The sequence below is a fragment of the Lynx canadensis genome, chromosome A2 (genome assembly GCF_007474595.2).
Source record: "Lynx canadensis isolate LIC74 chromosome A2, mLynCan4.pri.v2, whole genome shotgun sequence".
NCBI classification, from domain to species: domain Eukaryota; kingdom Metazoa; phylum Chordata; class Mammalia; order Carnivora; family Felidae; genus Lynx; species Lynx canadensis.
Window position 1 is genome coordinate 119,514,372 of NC_044304.2, and position 19,484 is coordinate 119,533,855.

Below are 19,484 nucleotides of genomic sequence, written 5' to 3' on the forward strand. Positions count from 1 at the left end.
CGACCTCGAGATCAAGAGCCCCATGCTCTCCCAAATGAGCCAGTCAGGTGCCCCTCATCCATTTTTTTTTTTTTGTAGATATAAATAAAATTTTTTATTATGTGGATTATCCACAAAAGTAGTTTTGGAATAAAGAAATGAGAGAAGAGGGGCGCCCGGGTGGCTCAGTCAGTTAAGCCTCCAACTTCAGCTTGGGTCATGATCTCTCACGGTTCTTGTGTTTGAGCCCCACGTCGGGCTCTGTGCTGACAGCTCGGAGCCTGAAGCCTGCTTCGGATTCTGTGTCTCCCTCTCTCGTTCTCTGCCCCTCCCCTGCTCGCACTCTCTCAAAAAAGTAAATAAACATTAATTTTTTTTTTAAATAAAGAAATGAGAGAAGAAACCCAAATGAAAACATGTATGGAAGCACTGCAAACTGATATCTTGACCGGCCAACAGCGAGGAGTGGGACCCTTTTAAGTTATTGGTTGGGGTGGGATAAGTTTACTCCTTCCCCTGTCATCCGTCACCAAGAAGCCCACATCATAAACCAAGAACGTGAAGGTGGTATGATGGGGATGCCTTACTGCCCTTTGCCACCACCCCATCTAATTTTTCAGGTAACAGGTAAATGCACGTAGTCAATTTTAGGGGCCTTCCGTGAGGCTCCCCGAATGGAAGTTGCTTATTACTTTAATCTGCCTTATTATTTTTTTAACTGTTTACTTTGAAAACAAAACTGAAATTTAGAGAAAACGTCCACGCACTGTGCAATGAACTACCGTATACCCTTAACCCAGACTCACCAGTTTTCGCCGTGATTGTTTTCTCTCTGTCTGTATTTATGCTTATTATTATGAGTGCTAAGCAATTTGAGAAAAACCTGTAGGTATCACGACTCTTTATTCCGAAATCTTTCAGTATGTAAGTGCGCTTTTTTGGAAACTTCACTTGAGAGTGTGGAACGAAGCCTCGTGCAAGACCCTTTAGAGTTTGCTCAACACAATGTCCTTCTATTGAGAATTCACTGGAATAGGTTGTTTGTGGAGTTACCCGATCACTGTTGAACTATAAATCGACAATTATACATCCTCTTCGGTTTTTTCATTTTTTGGAAGAAACAAAAGACAAAAACCATTTACACTGGGATTTTTGAGTGTTAGGATTTAGAGTAGATTTTTCCATTGTGTTCTTTCCTCCATGAGATGGACATACTTTTTTTTTTTTTATTTTTTAAGAAAATGTTTACTTTTGAGACAGAAAGAACACGAGCAGAGGAAGGGCAGAGAGAGAGGGGGACAGAGGATGCGAAGAAGCTCTGCCCGACAGCAGTGAGCCTGATGCGGGACTCGAACTCATGAACCACAAGATCGTGACCTGAGCCAAAGTCGGATGCTGAGCCAACTGAGGCATCCAAGCGCCCCAAAATGGACACACAGTTTTTAAAAAATAATAACTTTACCGAGATATTCACATAGCATAAAATTCACCTCTGTGAAGTCTACAGTTGAGTGGTTTTTAGTTGAGTCACACAGTTGTGCAGTTATCACCACTACCTGATTACATACATTTCATCATCTCAAAAAGAACTTGTACCCATTAGCACCTTTCCACATGCCCCTCTCTAGCCTCTGGCAACAACTAAATGGACATTTCATAAAAATGGAATCATACAATATGTGGCTTTTTGGGTCTAGTTTCTTGCACTTAACAGGTTTGCAAGGTTCATCTTGGTAACATCTGCTACCATGTATGAATCTTGTTCATTTCTATGGTTACATTTTGTGTGTCAACTTCTCAGTTGATGGATAGGTAGGTTGTTTTCATTTCTCAGATATCATGAGCAATGCTTCTATGAACATTTCTGTGCAAGTTTTGTGTGGAAATAAATTTCAGGAGTGGAATGGGTCATATGGTAGGTAACTCTATGTTTAACCTTTTGAGGAACATTTTTGAGGCGTTACCAAACTGTTTTTTCAAGTCGCTGTGCCATTTTACAAGCCCACTAGCGTTATGTGAGGGTTTCCATTTTTTCACATCCTTGCCAAGTGTGCTTGTCATTATCCATCTTTTTATTACAATCCTAGCGCACATTCTCATTGTATCTCATTGTAGTTTTCATTTGCACTTTTCTTTCTTTTTTTTTAAATAGGCTTCATACCCAGGGAGGAGCCCAATACAAAGCTTGAACTTATGACCTTGAGATCAAGACCTGAGCTGAGATCGAGTTGGATGCTTAACTGACTGAACCACCCAGGTGCTGCTGATTTGCACTTTTCTAATAATTAATGACAGTGAGCAGCTTCTCATGTGCTTGTTGGACGTTTCTATATCTTCCTTGGAGAAATATCCAGTTAAATTCTTTGCCCATTTTTTAGTTGGGTTACTTGTCTTCTTATTGCATTGTAAGAGTTCTTTATATATTCTGGATACAAGTCCCTCATCAGATACATGATTTGAAATATTTTCTCCCTTCCTGTAGGTTATCTTTCCATATTCTTTTTTTTTTTTTTTTTTTAAATTTTTTTTTTCAACGTTTATTTATTTTTGGGACAGAGAGAGACAGAGCATGAACGGGGGAGAGGCAGAGAGAGAGGGAGACGCAGAATCGGAAACAGGCTCCAGGCTCTGAGCCATCAGCCCAGAGCCCGACGCGGGGCTTGAACTCACGGACCGCGAGATCGTGACCTGGCTGAAGTCGGACGCTTAACCGACTGCGCCACCCAGGCGCCCCTATCTTTCCATATTCTTGAAGCTCTTTTCACTGTCCTCTGAAGCACAACTATTTTTAATTTTAATGAAGTCCAAGTAATTTTTTCTTTTGCTACTTCTGTTTTGGGATCATCTTTAAGAACCGTTGCCTAATCTAAGATAAAGATTTATGTCTATGTTTTCTTCTGGGAGAGTTTTATAGTTTTAACTCTTACCTTTAGATCTATGATCTACATTGAGTTAATTTTTGTATTAACTATGTGATAGGGGCATACGTTATTTTTTAAAGTTTATTTAAGTAATTTTCTACGCCTGATATGGGACTCGAATTCACCACTCCAAGATCAAGAGTCATTTGCTCCTGAGTGAGCCAGCCAGGTGCCCTGGGCATATGTTATTTTTAATAATAAAAATTATAGGGGCGCCTGGGTGGCTCAGTCGGTTAGGCGGCCGACTTCAGCTCAGGTCGTGATCTCACGGTCCGTGAGTTCGAGCCCCGCGTCGGGCTCTGTGCTGACAGCTCAGAGCCTGGAGCCTGTTTCGGATTCTGTATCTCCCTCTCTCTGACCCTCCCCCGTTCATGCTCTGTCTCTCTCTGTCTCAAAAATAAACATTAATAATAATAAAAATTATAAAGTATTTTTTCTTTCTTTCTTTTTTAAAGAGCATTAATTTTTTTAATGTTTATTTATTTATTTTGAGAGAGAGAGAGAGAGAGAACACGAGTGGGGTAGGGGCAGAGAGAGAGGGAGAGAGAATTCCAAGCAGGCTCGGTGCTGACACGGTGCAGAACCAACTCAGGGCTTGAAGCCATGAACAGTGAGATCATGACCTGAAATGAAATCAAGAGTCAGACGCTTAACCAACTGAGCCACCCAGGTACCCCTTTTGAAAATTATATTAAAAATAAGTTTGTACTCACAATGAACAAACGGCTTTCAAACTCCTAAAACTTGTTGCTTCAAAATTTGTAGCACATAGCTAGACATTTAAACCTTTATTAGACTGAATATTAGATATTCACTAATATTAGACTGAATATTATTAGATCTTTATTAGACTGAATTAGAAAAAGAAACATGAAAACAAAGTGAGCTTTTTCATGCATTCATTCATTCATTTTAGAGGGGGAGAGAGAGCATGCAAGCAGGGGAGAGGGGCAGAGGGAAAGAATCTTAATCAGGCTCTACGCTCAGCACAGAGCCCAATGTGGGGCTTGATCTCATGACCATGAGATCATGACCTGAGCTAAAATCAAGAGTCAGATACTTAACCCACTGAGTCACCCAGGCATCCTGAGCTTTTAAAGATCTGTGATGAGGCTGTCAGATGGGTGCTGCCTATGACATTCTGCCTGGCAAAGCATTCCATATCCCCATTATTCCATTAACTCTGTTTTATTTTTATGTTTTCATTTTTGTTTTTTTTTTTTTTGTCTCATAGAAATCTCATTTAATGATAAGAAAGCCAAAAATAGCCATAAAGTTCTAGGTTATACATTTTAAACAAAGAGGCAACTCAAAAATCACAGAAGTTTGAAATGTCCAACTAAAAGCATATTCAAAATGGCCCATCAACCCCAAAATAATGTTTATACACATTATGTGAAGATGAATGGATTTTAAAGTTTCTAGGTCCCATTTTCAGGTCACAAAATATTTAAGGGTTTCTCCTAGATGTATTTTCCCAGCTACTTATTTATATATTAAATTTTAAGTTCTTGAATACAGGCACCGTGCCTTCATGGCCTTTATCTCCCCCAGGCTCCTGGGCGGTTGTGTGCGCGGGTAGGGATTGTGTCGAGACTCTCAAGACTGCCTGCAATTGAGCCGTGCCCAGTCTGCCCAACTGTGCCCGGAGGTCCTGACCCACACGACAAATTGCAGGCAGCAAATCTTAACATTTATTTGTTGAGTTGAAGTGAAATCGCCTAAGTTCTCCCTAAAATCAGCAGCCTTTCTTGGTGAGTAGGCTGCCTACTCGGCAGGTGGTAAAAAGTGACCCGGATGATTGTTTGCATTGAACGCCTCTGTTACATCTTTCAGGGTTTATTAAGACGGACTCTGGTCTTTGTTCTACTAAAACCCATGACTGAGTTAAGCAAAGGAAGAGGCTGCGTGGGCAGCAGCGCGCTCCCTGCAGAATGCCAGGCGGCTGACTTCATACACACCGCATGCGTCCTAAGGCACATTTTCTATCCGGGCGCTGTGATATCTGACACTTGTGTCCTGGTCATCCACCTTGTGTGCCTTCCTTTTCATCACAGAGTTGAACGTGGCTTCCAAGTAAACAATGCTGGGTTTCGAGTGACCCAGCAGCTGCTAGCTTTGGTGAGAGTGTTCTCCTTCTCCCCGCCCCCCCCCCCCTTCTCGTTTCCTTTTGCTCTCCCATCCCTTTCTCCTCTACCCCCCACCTCCTCCTGCCTATTCTACCCAATTACCACACCAGAAACAACTTCTGTCTCTCTCCTTTCCCAAAGAGACACTTCCTTTATTCCACTGCTTAAGCAAATAAAACAAAGTTTCCCTTTTCCCTGAACCACCTGCTCAAAATACAAGCGGGAGACCAATTATAACCAGGGAGACAAATCCCCTTTGAACAGCTGATCCAGGGCATGGATTTGGAGGCTTATCTTCGGTCTGAATCGCAGGGTCATGCCAGGGTCACCCCTAGAGCAAATCGTCCCCTTGGCTTCCACTGAGCTTACCCTGAAATGTGCAAACTGGGTCTCTTTTCCCATGGATTATGGAGCTCTTTGGTGAAGGCTGCTCATTTGATGTACTAATCACCATCTTGACATGACACAGGGGAAGAGTTTAAAAGTTTGCCTTTGTATGGCAGGGCTTCCAGCGTAGTTTCTAATTATGTCCTTACAATTGCAGATACAGGCCTGTGACTGCAAACCGGAAGAATAACCTCCAGAGAACAGGGCAGAGAGTCGCAAACTTTCACGTCCACAAATCTTCCAGGAATGTCATTTGAATGCAGATTTTGATTCGGTAAGACTGGGGTGGTGCCTGGGATTCTGCATTTCTTTATTAAATTTTTTTTTAAATTTTTTTTTTTCAACGTTTATTTATTTTTGGGACAGAGAGAGACAGAGCATGAACGGGCGAGAGGCAGAGAGAGAGGGAGACACAGAATCGGAAACAGGCTCCAGGCTCTGAGCCATCAGCCCAGAGCCCGACGCGGGGCTCGAACTCACGGACCGCGAGATCGTGACCTGGCTGACGTCGGACGCTTAACCGACTGCGCCACCCAGGAGCCCCTCTTTATTAAATTTTTAAAAAATACTTATTTATTTTGAAAGACACACACACACAGAGAATGTGAGCATGAGCAGGGGAGGGGCAGAGAGAGAGGGAGAGAGAGAATCCCAAGCAGCCTCTGCGTTGTCAGCACAGAACCCAACGCAGGGCTTGAATTCACGAACCGTGAGAGCATGGCCTGAGCCGAAATCAAGAGTCAGATGCTTAGCTGACTGCGCCACCCAAGCACCCTGAGATTCTGCATTTTTTAACAGCTTCCAGGTGATGTTGATGCTGTGGTCCATGGGGCACACTTTGAGTAGCCTACTTTATGCAGCTGGCTGGGAGCCTTTCTATTTGAGACATAATTAGTAAAATGTGGTATTCCTTAACTACTACCCAAGGACCTCCTTTGTGCAGGTTTTCCCAGCCTCCCAAACTCAGCTGGATGTTTCCTCATTTTTGCCACTCTCTGTTTAGTTTGAATCTTTATTCCTGCAGCGATCATACTGAATTATAGATGCTTACATGTCTACCTCCCAGACCACGCGCACATAGGGGTAATTCATCATTCATCTCTGAATCAAGGGCATCTAGAACCTCATCGGGTAAACAGTAGGCACTCAACAGGTATTTGCTGAATAAAAAAAAATCGATAGATTAAATTCATACGACATAAACCACCTGTATCTGTCCCAAACTTCGTAAATACGATAAAAAGGCAAATGGCAAGCTGAGACAAAGATTTGCAGCATATGAAGATATCTCGTGAGTTGTTACTGTGTCCCCCAGAAAGACGTATGGAAGTCCTAACGTCCAGTACCTCAGAATGTGATGTTATTTGGAAATAGGGCCACTGCAGCTGTAATTGGTTAAGATGAGGTCCTATTGGAAGAGGGTGGGCACTGAATTTACTCCAACTGCTGTCCCCATAGGGAGGAGATGACAGATACACCAAGAGAAGCTTGTGATCACAGAGGCAGTGATTAAAGCGATACATCGACAAGCCAAGGAACACATGGGCAACCAGAAGCTGGAAGACACAAGGAAGGATCTCCTTCTAGAGGCTTCAGAAGGACGACAGTCATGTCAACACCTTGATTTTGGACTTCAGCCTCTACAACTGTGATACAATGAATTTGTTGTTTTAAGCCACTGAGTTGGTAGGATTTTGTTACGGCGGCCCTCGGAAACTAATACACACACGAGAAGAAAAAGAACGATTTAGTAGCAAAGGAGGCAAAGAACCCTATAGGCAGGGTTTGAAAGAATAAATGCAAATTGCCAAAAGCAAGTGAAAAATGATCAAGGGCTAATAATAAATACAAATGGAAGCAACATTAAAATTATATTTTAATTATTTATTATTACTGTATTTATTATTTCAGTTATTTTATTATTGTTTTGAGAAGTCATTTTAATTATTTTTGATAAAAAAAAAAATAGTACCGTGGGGTTCAGGAGAACTGTCCCTCTTCTGTGCTTGAGCCACTGCTGTCTGTTGATTTGACCTCCAATGCATCTTAAATCTTTGCTTGGCTTCTGCAACTGCCTCCTTCCAAGACACCGTCATTGACCTTCTGGGCAACTAATTAATCTCCTAAATGGTCCTGTTACTTATGTTGCTTTATAGCAGCCTGAGGGCATCATTTATTTATTTAGATTAAAAAAAATTTGTTTTAATGTTGCGTTATTTTTGAGAGAGAGAGTGAGTAAGCACAAGCAGGAGAGGAGCAGGGAGAGAGGGAGACACAGAATCCGAAGCAGGCTCCAGGCTCTGAGCTGTCAGCACAGAGCCCGACGCGGGGCTCGAACTCCTGAACTGTGAGATCATGACCTGAGCCAGAGTCCAATGCTTAACTGACCGAGTCACCTAGGCACCCCTATTTATTTAGATTTTTTTTTCCAGAGGGAATCTTTTAAAAAATATAAAGCAGGCCATGTGACTCTTCTGCTTAAAACCCTTCAATGACAGCTTTCATTGCAGTTACTGTGGCCCTGCCTGAGCTCTCTGGCTCCCAGTCACCGTTGTCCAGCCCCGTGGCTTCTTCCAGTTCCTTTACGGAGTTCTCTTGGGCCTGTGCACTTTGCTAGTCCCTCTATCAGAGTGCTTGTCCCTCCTCTCTTTACTTTCTGGTCTCAGCTGCAATGTGTCAGTGTAACTTCCTTGGTCTGCCTCCACCTACCTTAGGTCTCATCTCGGGTGATTTATTACAGGTGGGCGTTTGCTTAAATGTCTCTCTGTGCCTCAATTGGAAATTCTGCAAAGGTAAGCATTGTATCGATTTTACTCCCTACTGTAACCCAGACTTTGGTATGGGAGACATAGCAGGCACTCAGTGTATATTTGCTGCCTGAAGAAATGGAGACAAATTTGGGAAAGTAAGGTCAAAGTTCTTAGAAATATGTGTATCCTTTCCATCAGCAACGCCACTGACCGAAGTAAGTATAATTGAATATCAGTGATATGTATAATCGAATATATAATATGTACTTGGATATGTTATATATAATTGAACATATAATTGAATATGTTGTATATAATTGAACATAGTTGGCACACAATGTTACGTTAGTTTCAGGTGTACAACATAGTGATTGGACAACCATATATTATGCTATGCCCACCCTAAGTGTAGCTACCATCCGTCCCCTTACAACACTATTACAATATCTTTGACCATGTTCCCTATGCTATGCCTTTCAAGACAGGAATATATTTAAAAAAAATTTTTTTAACGTTTATTTATTTTTGAGACAGCAAGAGACAGAGCATGAACAGGGGAGGGGCAGAGAGAGAGGGAGACACAGAATCCGAAGCAGGCTCCAGGCTCTGAGCCGTCAGCCCAGAGCCCGACGCGGGGCTCGAACTCACGGACCGCGAGATCGTGACCTGAGCCGAAGTCGGACGCTTAACCGACTGAGTCCCCCAGGCGCCCCACAGGAATATATTTTAAGAAAATAATTAGGGATCTGTTTTGAATCTGTTTTAAGACTAGTTACACTATAACTTAAATAAATAATAGCAAAGTAAATAATAGCACTAAAGTGGGAAGAAATACATGTCAAAAATGACGAGTGTCACAAATTATGGTTTGTACATTAAAATAATAATATGCAGGTACTCAGCTTGATGTTGCAGAGATACATGAACTGACAATTTCTGTGATCATATGTTTTTGTAAAAATAAAATATATGTGATATATATATATATATATGTATGTATTTTTAAATATTTATTTAAGTAATCTCTACACCCAACATGGGACTCAAATTCATGACCCCAATATTAAAGGTCCCATACTCCTCTGGCTGAGCCAGCCAGGCACCCAGGTATATGATTTATTTTTATATCATTGATGATATAAGAACACAGAAGAACGTTTGGAAAACTACATAGTAAAATGTTGGAGCACCTGGGTGGCTCAGTTCATCAAGTGTCCGACTCTTGATTTTGGCTCAGGTCATGATGTCACGGTTTGTGAGATCGAGCCCCATGTCAGGCTCTGCACCGACAGTATGGAACCTGCTTGGGATTCTCTCTTTCTCCCTCTCTGCCCCTCCCCTGCTTATGTATACTCTCTCCTCTCTCAAAATAAATAAATAAACATTAAAAAATGTTAATCCTGATTATCTTTTCGATTTGTTTTGATTTAAAAAAATTTCTTTAAATATTTATTCATTTTTGAGAGAGAGAGAGAGAGAGAGAGACAGAGAATGAGCAGGGGAGCGGCAGAGAGAGAGGGAGACTGAATCTGAAACAGGCTCCAGGCTCTGAGCTGTCAGCACAGAGCCTGATGCGGGGCTCGAACTCATGAACCACGAGATCATGACTTGAGCTGAAGTTGGACATTTAACTGACTGAGTCACCCAGGTTCCCCCAATTTGTTTTGATTTTTTAAATTCCTTATATGTATGTTTAAAACATAATCATATTTCTTATAAAATTAAAATTAAAGTAATTAAAATTTTTACTGAGTGAGTGAATGAGTGAGACTTCCCTGGTTTGAATTTGGCACTTTTGTTTCGACAAAAAAATGAAATAAGTTGTATAATCAGAAACAGCATTGTAAGATTCCATTTAGATCTCAGACATGGTTGCTCACTTCCACACAAGCTTGTGCTGTAAAGGGAAGATGTCCCCATCTGAGGGTAAGTCCCAGACCGTCACTGTTTTTCATGGTTGAAAGGTTATTCTGCAGCTTTTGTTGGCCAAACTCCTTTTTATTTTAGTTTTAAATTTATTTTTATTTTTTTAAAGTTTATTTATTTTGAGAGAGAGAGAGAGAGAGAGAGAGAGAGAGAGAGAGAGAGAATGTGCTTATGCACAAAGAGCGAAGGAGGGCAGAGAGAGAGAGAGAGAGAGGGAGAGAGAGAATCCCAAGCAGGCTCTGCACTGTCAGCACAGAGGCTGATATGGGGCTCAAGCTCATGAACCATGAGATCATGACCTGAGTAGAAATCAAGAGTCGGACGATTAACCAACAGAGCCACCCAGGTGCCCCGTGAACCCCTTCTTTATATTATGGGAGTTTTATTCTGTTTTGACTTTAGGTAAGAATTGAACGCAGAAACCTACAATTTCTCCTGCCGAAGGAATCCCAATACTTTGGTTGGATCCAAAAATAAATTCTACTGTGTAGACCAAATATTGTGTAGAAAAAAATGGGGTCTGGATCAAGTTTATAAAAAAAAAATATGAATACATTTTATCGTTTGAAACTTTTCACAGATAAAATTATATGGAATCTTAGAACTGTATTTCCCAAACTATCTTTCCATCAGGAGCTCAGTGACCTTAGATGCTCTGGAGACCCTTGTTCTAACCCTGCAGAGATGAGCTGAGTTACTCCTCTATTTTTCCCTTTGGCATGGCTCTTTGGTTAGATTCAGAGGGAGCCTCTTTCATATTTATGGATGAGCACAAGATTGGTTTGTTTCACGTCCCTCAAAGTCTCTAGATTTTGCTATGTAACACTGTTTTCACCAGAAAGAACAGGTTAAAGAAACACAGTACTTTGTGTATTTATGTGTGTGTAAAACACAGATGTACATATTCATAATGAACCAATAACAATATAAAATAGGGACTTTTTAAAATTTATTTTTATTTATTTATTTATTTATTTATTTATGTATTTATTTTAACGTTTATTTATTTTTGAGACAGAGAGAGACAGAGCATGAACAGGGGAGGGGCAGAGAGAGAGGGAGACACAGAATCTGAAACAGGCTCCAGGCTCTGAGCTGTCAGCACAGAGCCTGACGCGGGGCTGGGACTCACGGACCGCGAGACCATGACCTGAGCCGAAGCCGGACGCTTAACCGACTGAGCCACCCAGGCGCCCCTGGGGGACTTTTTTTTTTTTAAAGCTTATTTATTTGTTGTGACAGAGAAAGAGATTTTTGAGAGAGAGAGAGCACAAGTGGGGCAGCAGCAGAGAGAAAGAGAGAGACAGACAGAGAGAGAGAGTGAGAGAGAGATTGAGAATCCCAAGCAGGCTCCCTGCTGTCAGCACAGAGCCCAGTGCAGGGCTCCATCCCACAAACAGTGAGATCGTGACCTGAGCTGAAATCAACAGTGATGCTTGCTTAACTGACTGAGCCACCAGGTGCCCCACTTTGGTGCGATTTAAATGAGATAAGGCATAACGCGGAATGGTGACGAGTAGATATCAATAACTGACACGTTTTGTGCTCTATGTCCGTTTTCATCAGGGTTTTTTTCCCCTTTGCATCCTCCTGGATACGTAGAGAAGTGATCATTTCCTTGAAGTTGCTCACTGAGTGTACAATTGAAAAGAAATGCATCAAGCTCTCTTTTCACTAACATGTATTCTAATTCAGGCTAACTCTCTAGGAAGTCCAACCATTTCTTAATTCTCACTTAACATATTTTGGAGTGTGGGTGAATGTAAAAATTAGTACCCTCTACCTTTTTTGTTGGGATTCCTTTCATCATTTTCTTTCCATTTAGGGGTGCCTGGGTGGCGCAGTCGGTTAAGCGTCCGACTTCAGCCGGGTCACGATCTCGCGGTCCGGGAGTTCGAGCCCCGCGTCAGGCTCTGGGCTGATGGCTCAGAGCCTGGAGCCTATTTCCGATTCTGTGTCTCTCTCTCTCTCTGCCCCTCCCCCGTTCATGCTCTGTCTCTCTCTGTCCCCAAAATAAATAAACGTTGAAAAAAAAATTTAAATAACGGAAAGCATTTTAATGTTTGTGCATTTTGATTTCAATTCTTCACTATTCATGTGTCTCTTTAGCTATTAGTCCCCGATTCTACTTATTTTGATAATATCAATTGTCTCAGATTTTCTGGTTTAAATATTTAGTTTCTTTCCATCTACTTCATTTTGTTATTTATTTATTTATTTATTTATTTATTTATTTATTTATTTATTTATATTTTTTTCAAAAACACAGCCAGCCCTGGACATGCCTGGAAGGATTCACAAGAGACAGGTAACTGGGATGACACCTAGGGAAGGAATCCAGATTAGGGATAGGGAACAGGGTGGAAGGAGATGTACCCTATCCTGTATACCCTTTTGTATCTTTTGAACTTTGTATAATACGTATGTATCACTGTTCAAAAATAACAATAAAGAAGCAGCCAGTTTATTTGGACTTCTTAGCGTCTACCCAGTCTTTACAAGAAGAATTTGTACCTTGTTTCTTTAGTCAGTCAACAAATACCTTCTAAAAATTCCTTTTGAACAAATCACTGGCTTCCTCTGACCTTTTTCTTGAAACGCCTCAGCCCATTATTGCTTTCTTTGAGAGCAACTTTCACCTTTAGCCAAATATATAACTTGTTCATGTCCATACGCAATAGCGCACCACCTCGGGCCTTCAAACACACACACACACACATACACACACACACACACACACACACACACACACAAAAGAACACAGTGACTTTGGGAAGGAAAACACTGAAACATTGCATACTGCCTTGGCCTCCCAGTGAGTGGCCAGTTTTTACAAAGCTCTCCCCACTGCTAAATTGTTCCTACGTTTGACAGTCTGGACAAGATGTTCTTTGAAGGCCATTCTATTCCTTCCTCTTTAGTCCTTAGCAAGACTCTAATTTTAACCTGGAAAGGTTGTCTGGTTCCTGTCTTCTGGACTATTGCCCCCAGCTGAATAGAGATTAGTGTCTGGGAGGGGGAAGCCATTATCATATTAGTGAAGTAGAATTCAGATTTTTGGTAAAGGCAAATCTTTGTAAGCTTAGAGTTTTGAAACATACTTGCAGAAATTCAAGCACATCCAAAGGATACTGATGACAGATATAAAGGCAAACGCATTGAGTTTTTAAAAACTCCAGAATAATTGAGGATAACGCAGAATTAAGTAATGTTCTTACTTAAAAAAATAAAATTAAGTAATATTCTTAAGGAATCATTTTGCTAATAATAATAAGTATTCTCTCTTCAGGGCCAATTATATAAATGCTAGGCCCTGTGCAAAATGGGAACGCATGGTCCCTTATGCAAAATTGTTAAGAATTTCAAGGCTGTGATGGCAGAGCTTTAAAGCAAGTGTGGGTCCTTCTGAGCCCAGGGCCTCGTGTGCCACACAAGTCGTATGCTTATAAAGTAGGTCCGTGAAGCGGGTTCTGTCCCTAGTAAGAAATTGGCATAGTGGTTAAGAGTGTAGATTCTAGAGCCAGGAGATCTGGATTTAAATTGATGCTTTGTTACTTACTAGCTAGGAGACCAAGGGCAAGTTATTTATTTTTTCTGGGCTTTAGTTTCACCAAAACTCACAGGATCCTGGAAGCACTGAATGAGCAAATACATTTACAGTGCTGTGAATGATTCCTGGCGTTAGTATGTGCTCAAACTATGTTAGCTCTGAATACACACACACACACACACACACACACACACACACACACACAAAATAGTGTTCCTCTATTGCCTTCTTGCCTGGAGGGGTAGCATCACATCTTTGAAGTCCAAAACCACACCACACCCTTTTTTCTTTTCCCTTCTATGTATGGAAACAATGTCTACATGTCCGGAGTAGAGTTTTTCTGCTCTTTTTAAAAAAATATTTTGTTATGCATTTATTTATTTATTTATTTATTTATTTATTTATTTATTTTGTGGTTTTCTTTCTTTCTTTCTCCTTTCTTTCTTTCTTTTCTTTATTTCTTATTTTCTTTCTTTCTTTCTTTCTTTCTTTCTTTCTTTCTTTCTTTCTTTCTTTCTTTCTTTCTTCCTTCCTTTTCCAGAGAGAGTGTGAGTGGGGATAGAGGCAGAGAGAGAGAGAGAGAGAGAGAGAGAGAGAATCTCAAGCAGGCTCCATGCTCAATGTGGAGCCCAATGTGGGGCTTGATCCCACAATCCTGGGATCATGTCCTGAGCTGAAATCAAGAGTCACACGCTCAACTGACTCAGCCGCCCAGGTGCGCTAGGATTTTATTTTTAAATAATCTCTATACCCAACATGGGGCTCGAGCTCACAGCCCCGAGATCAAGAACTGCATGCTCTACCAACTAAGCCAGCCGGGCACCCCTCTGCTCTTTTCTAATCCAAAGAATTTATTTATTTATTTACTTATTTATTTATTTTAATGTTTATTTATTTATTGGGAGACAGAGAGACAGTGGGGGAGGGGCAGAGAGAGAGGGAGACACAGAATTGGAAGCAGGCTCCAGGCTCTGAGCCATCAGTACAGAGCCCGACGTGGGGCTTGAACTCACGAAGCACGGGATCATGACCTGGGCCAAAGTCGGACGCTCAAATGACTGAGCCACCCAGGCGCCCCTTAATCCAACGAATTTTAAACGTTGAGTAAAATCTTCATAATTTGCAACCTCGAGTAAAAGTCAAAAGCTTTCATTTGCCTGCGTCCTGCAGGTGGCACAGAGCACGTGCTAAAGACAACAGAATGGGGTCAGCCTGGTTTCTATTTCTTGCTCCGTTACTCGTCTGTGTGGCCTCTGATAAAGCACTTCTCTATGCTTTCTTTCCACTGCACAATTAATGCTATTAGTGGAGGGTGAAGCCAAAAGCAAACATGTCTACACCCTGCTCCACTTTGATATATTTATTTAGTTATAGGTGCCATAGAAACAACGGCTAGATCAAAGCAGTAATCATGTCTCCAAACAGTGGGCCAGTGGTACAAGAGGAGGTCTGGCCAGCTTCCAAACTGAACTCATCTTGGGAAGCATTTTCCTGAAGGGAGAAATGGCCCGTGCTCACTGAGTGAGCACAGAAACTACTGCTTGGAGCCATAGCTGGCGGTGCAGAGACCAGAGCTTGGAGAGGAGCCTGAGCTGGGGGTGGAATCCACACCAGTTAGCAGCTGGTTGACCAAGTCCCAACCCTGGGCCTTTTCTCATCACTTAAGATGTCGGGACACTATTCTCTACCTCAGAGGGTTGTTGTAGGGATTGAGAAGACCTATGGGAAGAGGTTTTGTACATCTCTTTGTATCTCCTCTCTGTCAAAATTCAAGTGAACGGCTGAGGAAGATGCATCTGGATGGTGACCGGGAGCCAGTGCTTACCATGCTCCTTCTTCCTTCAGTAGGTCCAGAGTCTAGAAATTTCCATTTAAAGAAAAGGAACCGTTCTGTGATGTAGGATATTTATACAAAGAAACAAAAGCTGATCATTGGCAGTCACACAGACCCGGATTCTGGACCCAGCCTGGCGGCTTACCCTCTGGGTAACTTCGTGTAAATTGCATAAAACCTCTGAGCCTCCGCTTTCTGTCCTGTAAAATGGGCCTAAAAGCAATGCCTCAGAGGGTCGTAGGGTTGCTATTTTACAACCAAATGAGGTAACGCCAGGTGAGGAACTTGGTAGTATACCGTGGCTGTTTAAGGATCACATTCTGAGTAGAAGGGACCAAGTTACAGTGGCAGGGGGCAAGCCTGTCCTTCAAGACCTGCCCAGTAGACATGTCGCCAGGAATAATTAGAAGGGTCCGTCACTTGCAGAACACTTGCCTTGGCTCAGAGACTCAGAGAGAATTCTCCAACTTTCTTCCTTCCCAAAACAAATAGAATCGGTAGCCACTGACCATTTCCAAGAGGGCCTTTGAACACTTTCTGAAAAAGTGCTCTGTTTGGCATGGTTTTTAGGCAACATTATGCAAGTTCTAGCTGAACTGTGCCCTATACAAACCCACTTAGGAATCTAAGGATTCTTGCGTTCAAAGTACCGTATATACACTTCGAAAATGACTGGGGTCCAAAGTAGTGCTTCTAATTTTCTCGGGCCGTTACTAAGCCCTGGATTATCAGAGCACATCGTGGCTGTGAAAGCGGGGGTGTCAAACAGTTTATTCTAAAACCAGCCAAGCTCAGTCTCTACGACCATGGCCTTGAAGCTGTTGAAAGACTTCTCTTCTGATAGATGGCGCTGTGATAGTCCCCTTCAGGACTGGGAGCTCCGGCTCGTGATGCCAGAGGCACGGCTCATGGCAGAGTTCTCTTGGGGAACCACCTTCTGTGCCAGGGAGCCTTGACAAGGTCACGTCCTATGCAGTGACCAGGACAAGGGAGGACTCAGCCCCTTGCCTGGATTTGGGACAACCCCACAATGCTCCAGAGCTCTCCGAGGGGTCTGTTGACATCTTTATTGGAACTGCATCTCTGTTCAGCATTTCTTCAAGTGAAAGGGAAAGAGAAAGTTGATAGGACCACGGCCTTGTGCTCCCAGTCTCTTGAGTTTCCTTTATTCTGCGTCATGCCCTCATGAGCAGAGGTGCTAGAAGGGCAAAGGGACAGATCATGGGCGCGGGGCACTTCACATCTCTGAGCCTGTTTACGTTAAGTGAGAGTTTTTGACCAGAGGATCTTGAAAGCGTCCTCCGACGCCAGCGTTGTAGGGTTCTGAAGCGGTTCCATTTCACTGGCCAGTGGTGAAAAGCAGCATGCCGACCGGTTGTCTGGTCAATGCGGTCAAAGCCACGCATTTCTTCTACTTGAATTTGCCTTAAACAGAGGGGAAAATGTAGGCTGCGTTATTCCTAGCATGTTGGAAGCTCAGTCTGAGATTCTTAGAATTGCAAGGTACATTTATTCCTTGCTAATGATCCCTGAAGCTGATTTTGGTTTTAATCGCGTGAGACTAGCAAAGCACAGACACTCAGGTTGGTCATAACGACTCTGTGAAATCAATACGGAGAAACCTTGGGTTATATGAGACTGCTACCGCTCAGTGAATCATACTATGCAATATTTCCTAAAAGATAATGGATTTCAAAACCAAACATAAATCTTTAGTGACATGTTGGCTATTTGTCATGTTTCCTGGCGGTGGAATTACAGCAGCTTCAATAAAATCCACTTGGTGGTTGAGTCGTAGATTAATATCTGATACAATCATGGTCTTAGACCACAAGAAGTAAAGTGTGGGGGTGGGGTGGGGGAGGACTGCAAGTTTGCAATTACTGTAGGGTTTTAGTGAACCTAATGCCAAACCTTGGGCCAGAAATTGCCCAAAGATTGCAAAAAAGCAATATCATGTGGGCTTTTGAATATTGAGCACTGTAAAGTGATACTATATTCTTGAAATGGTAAACATGACTTCCATATGTGGCTAAGTGTGCTCAACACTGCCAACTGTAATGCAAAGCAAATTGATTTGCATCTGTTTTGTTCACACCAGCGTTAACTCCTGGCTCCCCATTTGAGTCCTTGACACAATGTAATCGCCTCTGCATATTTCTCGACTTAGCAGAAATATTTTCCCTCTGACAAGGAAAATGAAATTGATTTTCTGATTAAATGACTTCAGTTAGTCCTTCCGAGTTAATAATGGTTCTCTGTGACAGATGAGTCAGCAACATTTATTGAGCCCCCCACTGGGCAAGAAGTATTTACAAGGTGTTACATGAATCTATAAGAACAATAACTTTGCAGCCTTCCTAACCCATCCATGCTTGGAATTAAGCAGCTATTTCTGTCCAGATGCCAGGTTAACACCTAATTCTCTCAATGTTGTGGAGAAAGGGAAGGTTGTCTTGACAACAGTTTGGAAAAAGTCAACTGGAAAAACTAAAACTGCCGTCTTTGCAATTGAATGGAATATGGATGCAAATTCTGCTTGTAATTTAAGTCAGTATCTCAATAGATACTTCTTTAAAAGAGTGAATTAAAAACATAGGTAATACATGGGGCACCTGGCTGGCTCAGTGGTTGGAGTGTGTGACTCTTGATCTTCGGGTTGTGAGTTTGAGCGCCACATTGGATGTGGAGATTACTTACAATCTTTAAAAAAAATAAATAGAGAAATAGATAAAAATAGATAATACAATCATATGTTGCAAAAGCTACAAAAGTACAAAAGTACACAGAAAGGTGTCTCCCTCACACTTCAGTCCATTGGGTACCACTTCCAGCCCCCAGAGGTCTCCATGGTCTCGTTTCTTGTATGTCCTTCCAGAGATAATAAATGTATAGAAAAGCGAAAACATATGTACCCTTTGTTTTCTCTCTCTTTTAAAAAACATAAATGATGGCACATTTATTGTTCTGAGTGTATTTTTCAACTGATACTGTTTCTGGAAGATCCTTGCATATGAGAACAAAGAGAAATGCTACCCCTCATTCTTTCTTTTTCTTTTAAAATTGAGATATAAATGACACATAACATTGTATTAGTCCAAGGTGTACCACATATGACTTGATATACATATATATTGCAAAAATGATTATAACTAGAAGCTTGGACCTTTTGACCCTTTTCACCCATTTCCCCCTTCTCCCCAGCTTCTGCTGACCACCAGTCTATTTTCTGTATCTATGGATCAGATTTTAAAAGATTCCACATATAAATGAGACCATGCCCATTTTTTTCTGATGACTCCCTCATATTCCATTGTGTAGGATATACAGTAATTTATTTAACCAGTTTTCTATAGATAGATTTATTTCCTATCTATATTACTAGAAACAACATGCAATGGATAAATTTGCATAAATGTCACTTTTTTTGTGGTCTAGTATATTGATAAGTTATGGGCATTGGGATCACTGAGCCCCAAAGTAGGGTAATTTTTATATTTATATTTTTTTATTAAAAATTTTTTTAATGTTTATTTATTTTTGAAGGAAAGAGAGACAGAGCACGAGCAGGGGAGGGGCAGAGAGAGAGGGAGACACAGAACCCAAAGCAGGTTCAGGGCTCTGAGCTGTCAGCACAGAGCCCAACGTGGGGCTCGAACTCGTGAACCCTGAGATCATGACCTGAGCTGTAGTCGGATGCTTAACTGACTGGGCCACCCAGGCGTCCGGAACACGTGCCTCTTGATCTCAGGGTTGTGAGTTCAAACCCCAAGTTGGATGTGGAGCTTAAAAAAAAGATAACTTTGAGTAAATCAAATGATGTAATTTGACTTCTGGGTATATACTTTAAAGAATTGAAAGCAAGAATTTGAACAGATATTTGTACACCATGTTCAAGGCAGCATTATTTACAATAGCTAAAAGGTAGAAGCAACCCAAATGTTCACTGACAGAAGAATGGATAAGCAAAATGTGTTATATGCATATGATGGATATTATTCAGCCTCA